This window comes from Ochlerotatus camptorhynchus, unplaced genomic scaffold (genome assembly GCF_037179485.1).
Source record: "Ochlerotatus camptorhynchus isolate MF236.1 unplaced genomic scaffold, CSIRO-AGI_Acam_v1.1 ptg000251l, whole genome shotgun sequence".
Lineage (NCBI taxonomy): Eukaryota > Metazoa > Arthropoda > Insecta > Diptera > Culicidae > Ochlerotatus > Ochlerotatus camptorhynchus.
The window spans coordinates 3199336-3208547 of NW_027040741.1; positions in this window are offsets into that span (position 1 = coordinate 3199336).

The following is a 9212-nucleotide window of genomic DNA, read 5'->3' on the forward strand; positions in this document are numbered from 1 at the left end:
AATGTACCCTAAAAAAGATATGAAATGTTCCATAAAAAATTAGAAATGCGAAAATAAAAAATATACAATGTTCCTTAAACTGGGACATTTTATCTTTTTTATTGGCTCATTTCATAATTTTTTAGGAACACTTAATTTGTTACAAGCTTTTATTGAACGCTTGCCCGTTGCTGTGCTCCTCTAATTAAAAAAAAGTAAATCTACGCATCAAGAAAAGGTTTAAATGTTCCCTAAGAAATATGAAATGTACCAATAAAACAGCGGAAATGTTCCATAAGCTTCGTCAATTTCTATGGAACAGCTAATTGCCTTCTATTGACTCATTTCGCTCCACACCTCTAACAAAAAAAAAAAAAAAAAAAAAACATGGGCAGGACATTAAAACTACGCTTCAAGAAAAAGATTAGATGTTCCTTAAAATTATGGGAAATGCATCAAACAGGTTACCAATTTGGAAGTAACGGTTACGTCCGGCAGTGAAGCTACACTTTAGTGTCAGTAAGCGTTTCTTCAGTACCGACTCAGGGAAGTCTGGTGTGTTCCCAGCTGGAGAAGGCAGTCTGGAGTCAGCCAACGAGTCAGTAATGTGATTGTGTGCGATGGGCAAGTTGAGATCTTAAAAAATACTGCAATTTTTCGAGATTTACAGTGTTGAGAATTAACGGTTGTTCAAAGGTCAGTGTTCGTGTGACATTTATTGCAATTGCATTTGCATTGTACCTAGCTTGTAATGGTTCAAATGCAAAGTCGACAACACCAAACTCCATGCTAACGACCAGAGTTTGTTTTGCAGCTAGGTAGGTACCAACTGCCATTTTCACAAACGCTAACTAAAGGGCGCAAAATGAAATCTCGCTTCACACACTAACTGAGAAGTGTCATCAACATAAGCTTTCGCTTGCAACTGGATTTTGGCACTCTATTATTAAGACGGCTCGACTCAATGGAAAAGAACCTTACCTACGTTTCTTTTATTAAAACAAATCACGCGACTACTACTGAAGTTCAGCGACATTCGTGCACAATGGAAAACGGTGCACCATTTATGCAAATGATACTAATTATAAAGAATGGTACCTCAGTTGGCGTGAGTAATTACTTTTGGAAAGATGGAGAGATATATCTGGCTACCTGCTTTGAATGTTTCGTCTTATTTTTTCACTGTCAGACTCTTGACAGAGGATCATTCGGTATACCGTATGGTGTCAATTATGTGAACGAATTTCAATCGACGAGTATTTGATCTGCTACATGAAAACGAAACTAACTCATTTGTATGGAGAATCTATTTGTAGAAAACGAAGCACACCATATATTACAATCTTTTTAGGTTGCCGGTAGAAAAGTGTGAAAGAGTTAGGGACGTAGGAGTTATCATAGATTCCATACTAACAGTCAGTGATCATTATAATACAATAATCAACAGAGCATACAACATGCTTGCATTTATTAAACGATTTATCAATAATTTTCATCTTCCGTCCGTACACAAAAAAACGCTTTACATTGCCTATGAGGTCAATACTTGAATATTGCAGCATAGTTTGGTCACCTTATTCAATAACGCACGAGGAACGAATATAATCAGTACAAAAGCAATTCTTATTCTTTGCACTTCGTAAATTAGGTTGCACAAGATTTCAAGATAAAAAAGCGTCGTGAATTTGCAATGGTCTCATTTGTAAACGATATCATTTCGCATCGTATTGATTCAGTAGAACTCTTATTAAAACTAATTTTTTATGTGCCTTCTCAACAACTGCGCTATCGGAACATATTTTTTACAAACCAGCATCGCAAACATTATGCTAAATTTGGACCCTTAAATCAAATGATGGCTACTTGCAACAAGTACTGCGGAACTATTGACTTTACAATGACATAAACCAAATTGAAACAGCACTTCAATTTTATTCGTAATTTTGTCACGTAAAAATAGAACATTATTAAGGCAAACACTGCTTAATTTATTTTTTATGTTATATTAGCAAGTAAAACCCGCTCTTTTGCTTGTGGATTTGAAGAAAAACTTCAAGTCCCCTCATCCATTAATGTATGAGTTAGGCAAAGAAGGGAGCGTTTGACTAGTACTGTCGCAATAATGGCCCTTCGCTCAATTTCAACTTCTAGTTAATTTTCACACTGCCGTACTCTAGTGTCAATCCTCTTCAGAACTTTTTCTGGTTAATAAATTATCACACTAAAGCTTCATGATGATACTAGTACAACATTTCCATCCAACTCTGACAACCTTAATGGCTTATGCTTGAGCTTATGCCACACAAATATTCGAATTTCGTCGACATTGAGCAGACTTCTTCTTCTTCTACATTGGCATTATTACGTCCCTACTGAGTTCTAGATGTACTTCCACAGTTGGTAATTGAGAGCTTTCTAAGCCTGTACGTGCGTTACTAGCATTAAGATCTGCCACCGAAGCCTAGTCCAAACTACTTCAAACTAGGGAGACAGGATTGTTTTTGTAATCAAAGGAACACATCTTAGTCCTTTTTACTTTTTATGTTTTGTTGATAGTGACAACACTCGGCTTTATGCACCGAGGATGATCTTGAAACTATTTAGGAAACTAGGTAGTTATTTTTCATCTATGTGATTCCTTATCATTTATTCCTCTCTAGCTTGAAGTGGTTAAGACTAGGGTTCTGATGCATGGTCATTATCGGTGTTATTGCTTGATATTGTAGCAGGTTGAGCCTACATGGATCGATCGAACAGACTTCCTTTGGAGAAGGGCTTTCTTTGATATGCGGTATCCAAACTATGGTAGACTCTAAACAGAGTATCTACCAGTGAGGACCGCAGTGAAGAGAGTTTGACTGCTGATCGATAATTGTCCCGTATATTATGAAATATTTGGTTTATATAGCATTTACATGTTCTTGCTTATCCTAGTTAGTCTACATGTAAGAACGAGACGACTGGAGTGCCGATACCCAAAATATGCATCTTTGCCAGGTCTGCATTTTTGGTGACTTGGTGGTCCTACCCGACTGCGCAACATGACACCTTGCGTTGGCACTTCGGTATAGGCCTCACGCGGGGAGAGGAAAGTGGAAATGAAATAACTCTAACGCTGTGGCGCAATCGCCGCATATGGTTGCAATTGCATTCTATGTAATTTGAATCTATGAACTTTGTTCGGATTGAAGTTAATGACTTTGTTTGTTTACGATATGGTTATTGTCGTGGTTATTTGTAGGGATGCACATGACACCTTCCCTTTTTGGGAGAATGGTGTAATGAAATGAAATGAAATGTAACCATTCTAAATTTTGTGACTACTCCAGATGTCTCTATATAAATTTGATTTTGTTTTATAATTATGTTATAATGGTTTTACGACAATTTATTTAACTAACCGAGTTTCGCACTCCTCAGTATAAAACTGGGAACTTTCACCTGTTTCAATTTTCGTTATAATTTTTTTTTTTGATTTTCATTTTTTTTTTTTTTTTTTTGAAACTAGGCTCGGTGGATTCTTTACTAAATTGTCTTACAAATATTTTTTTTTTGATTATATGAGATATTTAAACTATTAATCTATTTTTATGTACGATTTGATTTTCATTTGTTATTTGGTTTTTAATTATTGCGTTTGGATGTTGAATATCAATTATTGTAAATGGTCCTGTGTATACTGAATCTAATTTTCTACGGTTTTCCTTTTTTAACCATACTTTATCTCCTATTTGAATTTCTATTGGATTTGAATATTCTGCTTGATTTGATATTCTTTTCTCTTTTGTTTTGTCTAATAACATTTTTGCTCTTTGATTTGCTATTTGTAATTTGTATTTTAGTTCTTTAAAGTATGCTTCGTAATTGTAGATTGGATCAATTTCAGTTCCTAGTTTTAGTTTTGTTGGATAGTTTGCTTGTGTACCAAAGATAAGTTCAAAAGGTGTGAAAGTATGTTCTGTATGTGGCGTTGTATTGTAAAAGAAAGTGAAAAATGGTAACCATGAGTCCCAATCATCATGTTGCTCATTGATGAATTGCCTAAGGTATTCATTCAAACAACGATGACTTCGCTCGAGAGCTCCTATGGTTTCTGGATGATAAGCTGTTCCAAATTTTTGGTTTATTGAAAGAATAGTACATATTTGCTGGAACACTTCATTTTTATACTCAGTGCCCATATCTGATTTGATTGCTATAGGACAACCATAGATTAAAATGAAATTTTCAACGAATGCTTTTGCTAAAGTATTAGCTTGCTTATCTACTAATGGTATTGCTATAATATACTTCGTTAAGTCACATTGTATTGTCAATGCGTAACGATTTCCTTTCGTTGATCTCGTTATTGGACCAACGGTATCCATTGAAATTAATTCAAATGGTTTTGCTGGTGTTGTAGTTTTTTCGAATATTTCTTTAGTCTTAATTCTGTGTTTATTTTGTCTACATGAAATACAGTTTTTAACATATTTGCTTATACTGTCTTTCATATTAGACCAATGATAATTTCTTCTTAGTTTTTGTAATAATTTGTTAATACCTACGTGTCCTCCCGAAGGGGTATCGTGGTTTTCTTTGATAAGATTATTTATTTCATCTGTATCTTTTATTATCTTTGCTGGTGTGTATAGTATTATTATGACGTCATTTAAAATTTCATTGCATACTTCTTTAAACTGTTCCCGGGAAACATAATTAAATATTGGATCCATTACACTGATCGCAATTTTCTTTATACACATCGTTTTGGCCATATTATTTATCGTTTGTATGCATTTTTCTAAGTAAATAATTCCCTTTTCATGGAATAGTTGCGCTTGAGCAATAATTCCTTTCAGGTTTTTATTTTTGATTATAATGTTTAAATGGTCGAGTTTTGGTTCAAATATAACTTTCTGTAAATTGAAAGCATCAATATTGTTAATTGAATCATAAGCTTTAAGTTGATCAATCTTAGTGGCTTTAGATTCGTTAACTGGGGTTTGTGTCATTTTTCGAGTTTTAGATCTTGTCTGCATTGGTAAAATTGACATGTTTTTAAGAACTTCAGAATCGATAATGACACGGGAGAGAGCGTCGGGCCCAACATTGTCTTTTCCTTTAACGTGTTCGATATCGAAATTGAATTCCTCTAAATCTAGTCGCATTCTAGTCAATTTTGACGAGGGATCCTTCATAGAGAAGAGATGTACAAGGGGGTTGTGGTCTGTCTTCACTGTAAATTTCCGTCCATAGAGATAAGGTCTAAAGTGCGATATTGCCCAGTGTATTGCTGTAAGTTCTTGTTCTATTGTCGATTTGTTACTTTCTCCTTTCGTAAATTTCTTGCTGGCATAAGCTATGGGTAGTCTAATGCCGTCGTAATCCTGTTCTAGTACAGCACCGCAAGCTAGTTTTGAAGCATCTGTACTAAGAATAAAAGGTTTTCTAAAATCTGGGAATTGAAGTATTTTAGGGCTAAGAAGTTCATTTTTCAAAGTTTCGAAAGACTGTTGGCATTCTTGTGACCAGTCAAATTTAGCCTTTTTATGAAGTAAAGCGTTAAGTGGAGCTGCTTTGTCTGAAAAGTATGGAATAAATCTTCGATAGTAATTACAAAATGCGACAAATCTTCTGACGTCATCTGCATTTTGTGGTTGTGGATAATTGAGTATGGTTGAGTATTTAGTTTTATCGGGTTGAATGCCTTGAGCTGAAATGTGGTGACCTAAATATGTGACGTCTGCACAAAAGAATTTACATTTGGCTGGATTTAATTTGAGGTTGTGTTTTCTTAGATTTTGAAAAACTTTTTCTAGATTGTTTAAATGATGGTTGATAGAACATCCGACGATAATTATATCATCGATGTATAAGAATGCACATTCTGGCGGTAGTCCACTAAGGGCTATCGTCATCATGCGTTGAAAACTGTTGGGTGAAATATTTAGTCCAAAAGGTAGTCGGTTGAACTCGTAATGACCAGAGTTCGTAGAGAAAGCTGTGTATTGTTTTGAGTTTTCCTCTAACTCGATTTGATGAAATCCTGACATTAGATCGAGCGTTGAAAAATATTTAGCTCGACCTAGTTGGTCAAGGATATCGTCAATTCGCGGTAGTGGGAACTTGTCTGCTATTACTTTTTTATTTAGTTGTCTGAAATCTACTACGAGACGCCATTTTTTGTCATTGTCAGTGGATTTCTTGGGGACTAGCAATACTGGGGAATTGTAAGGAGATGTTGAATGTTGGATTATTTTTTCGTCTAGCATTTTTGTCACATGCTTGTCTATTTCTGTCTTATGAACTTCTGGTATTCTGTAATTTTTGATATATACTGGATTTGGGTCATTTAAATGTATATTTTGTTTATAAAAATTGTTACAAGTCAGGATGTCAGTTTGAAGCGCAAATAGGTCGTTGTATTTTGTACATAAGTCTTTTAATTTGTCTTTTACGTAGTATGGTGTATTTGTCAAATCTAGTTCCGCTAAACATTTTTCTTGTCTGTTCTTTTGGTTTGTTTGGTTGAATTGAAATACATTGTAATTTTGTAGAGGTTGTATTAGGTCATGGAAATTTTTCCGAATTTTAACTGTATGGTTTGTTGTGTTAATTAATCTGATCAATGAATTGTTTGAATTTATTATTGAGTTTGCACAGAATACTCCAGGTTGGATTTCTTTAGATGTGATTACGTAGTCTTGATGAGGGTTTTGTATGGTAATTTGTCTATAAACTTCGCAACGTGGTGGTATCAGTGTATCACCGTTTAAATTATCTTGGATTGGAATTTCAATTAATTTGGAATTTATGAAGCTGGATAAAGTCCATGTGTCATAGTCAATTACACAACGAAATTTAGTCAGAAAATCTCTTCCTAAAATTCCGTCTGTGGGTATTGGTAAGTTTTCGGGTATAATGTGGAATTGATGTGAAACATTGCATTCATAGGGTAAATGTAAAGGAACGTTGATCGTTCCGAGTGTATCAATGGCTTGATGTTGTATTCCAGTAATCGAACAAATTTGTTGAGTGTCAATGTGTATCGCCTGCTTCAATTTTGTGGGTTTCAAAACTGAAATTTCAGCTCCTGAATCTACGAGAAAAGTACATTCGGAGTGTGATGATTCAGTTTTCAAAATCACAAAATTGGAAAACGCAGTCGTGATATTAAAAATACCTTTTATTGTCTTGGATGTTGCATGTTTGCTAAAGCTATTTGGAATTGTTGTTGTTGTTGTTGAGGCTGCTGTCGAGGTGATTGCTGCTGAGTTGCAATCGGCATGATTTGTTGGCCCCCAACTTCTGGTTGGGGGACCTGCGGGTTTTCCGAGATGTAGTAATAAACACCTCGGCTTCCAGGTCCCGAATTGTTATAAAACCCTCTTCCTCTGTTATTGAATCGAGGGAAATTTCCGCGATTACTTTGAAAATTTTGGAAATTTCCTCTGTTTTGGTGGAAATTTCCTCGGTGATTTTGGAAATTTCCGCGATGATTTTGGGAATTACCACGGTAATTTTGGAAATTTCCGCGGTTGGATTGGTAATTTCCACGGTTGTTTTGGTAGTTATTATTATTATAGTTATTGGAGGAACCACGTCCTCTTTGGAAATTTCTGCTTTGAATCGAAAAAACATTAGCAGTGTTGGTTTGTTTCTCGGCTTCGTTTTCGGACGCCTTTTCTACTGCCTTGGACAAGGTAGCAAACTGTCCTGCTTTAAGCAATAACTTTGTTTCCTCGTTTTTTACACCACTTATTAGTGCTTTGATGCCGGTACATGTGGCAAGTTTAGAGGCTGTCTCTAGTGGGACATTTTCCTCTATATACGCTCGTTCAAGATCAAGCGTGAGTTTCTCGATTTCTTCAGTAAATTTTCCGAAATTTTCTTTCTGTTTAATTGCGCCCAATTTCGCAATAATAGTATTTGGTGCTGTTGAATGACTGCACTTAAGTTTTAGCTTATTAATTATTTCATCAATGCTTTCGGGATTTTCCGTTACTGCAGCGCGAGCTTTGCCTTCCAGTTTTGAAAGAATAGTCTGTATGGCTACTGCTTTATTGTTTTCGTTTACTAATGCTTTGCATGCATTAAGCGCTGACAATACATTAGCTAATTTATTTTGTGTACCATCAAATGTTGGAACTAAGGTTGAAATAACCTTTATTATTTCTAATATAGACGCCATTTTTACAGGTTTTGATACTTTTATACAAAATAAAACGCAGTGTACTGCGGCTTTGAATTTGAAGTTATCTTTGATATTTTTCAATTTGAATGTGATCAATTCCTTCAGATCATTATATAATTGTCGGCTTAATTTAATGTTAAATTCTAATTTAGTGCCATCTAAATAGCTTTCATTTTTGACTTGTAAATCTACGATTAATTTGTAAGTTTTTTCTACCAAATTTAATTTATTTGCTAGCGTAACCCTTTTGTATGTTCTATTTGGGTTTTTGTCAAAATTATTTTTTACGTGTATCAATTCTTTGATTTTTTCGTCAATGATTTGGTCCATACCTTTATTAATTCATCATCGTGTTGTCCTGGTTGAGATCATCATCGTGCTGTCCTTGGTGAGATCATCTTTTTGTTGTCTTCGTTGAGATCGTATTCTTGTTGTTCTCGTTGAGATCATCTTCATGTTGTATTTCAGGATCATATTGAACACTATTTCTTCCGGTGAGTGTTGTTTTTAAACCTCACTTCGCGCACTGTTTTGCTTGATGCAAGTTTTTCTTCTTTACTACGTTTTACTCAGTCAAAAGTCACTAGACCGTTCTTATGAATACGGTAGTTTTTGTACTTTTCTCATGTACACTATTGTTGGATTAGTGCAACATTTGTCTGGGTTGCACAAGCCATTTTCATGTTTCCAACGTGCTATTTTTTCGACCATATAGTCTTTTTCCGCTTGGGCTATTATTTCTGCCCAGAACTCCTTTGCTTCTGTGGGGGTCAATTTTTCTGCACTCATTTTTACTTCACTTTTTCGACACTATATGTTCAGTTTATTGATTGTTTTAAAGTCTCATTAATAGACGTAGCCTAGTATTTGTCCTCCAATCTGTTGTTGAACAGCTTCACTGTGCGTGAGGATTCCTTTACTGGTCGACACTAATAGATGCCCATTCGTTTTTGGTAGCATTTTCCTTGCCCACACAAGAAGGTGCTTTTTCTTGGCATGGATAAAACGTGGTAAAACTTCAATTTTAGTGACCGTTGATGAAACTTTTACTAAGAAT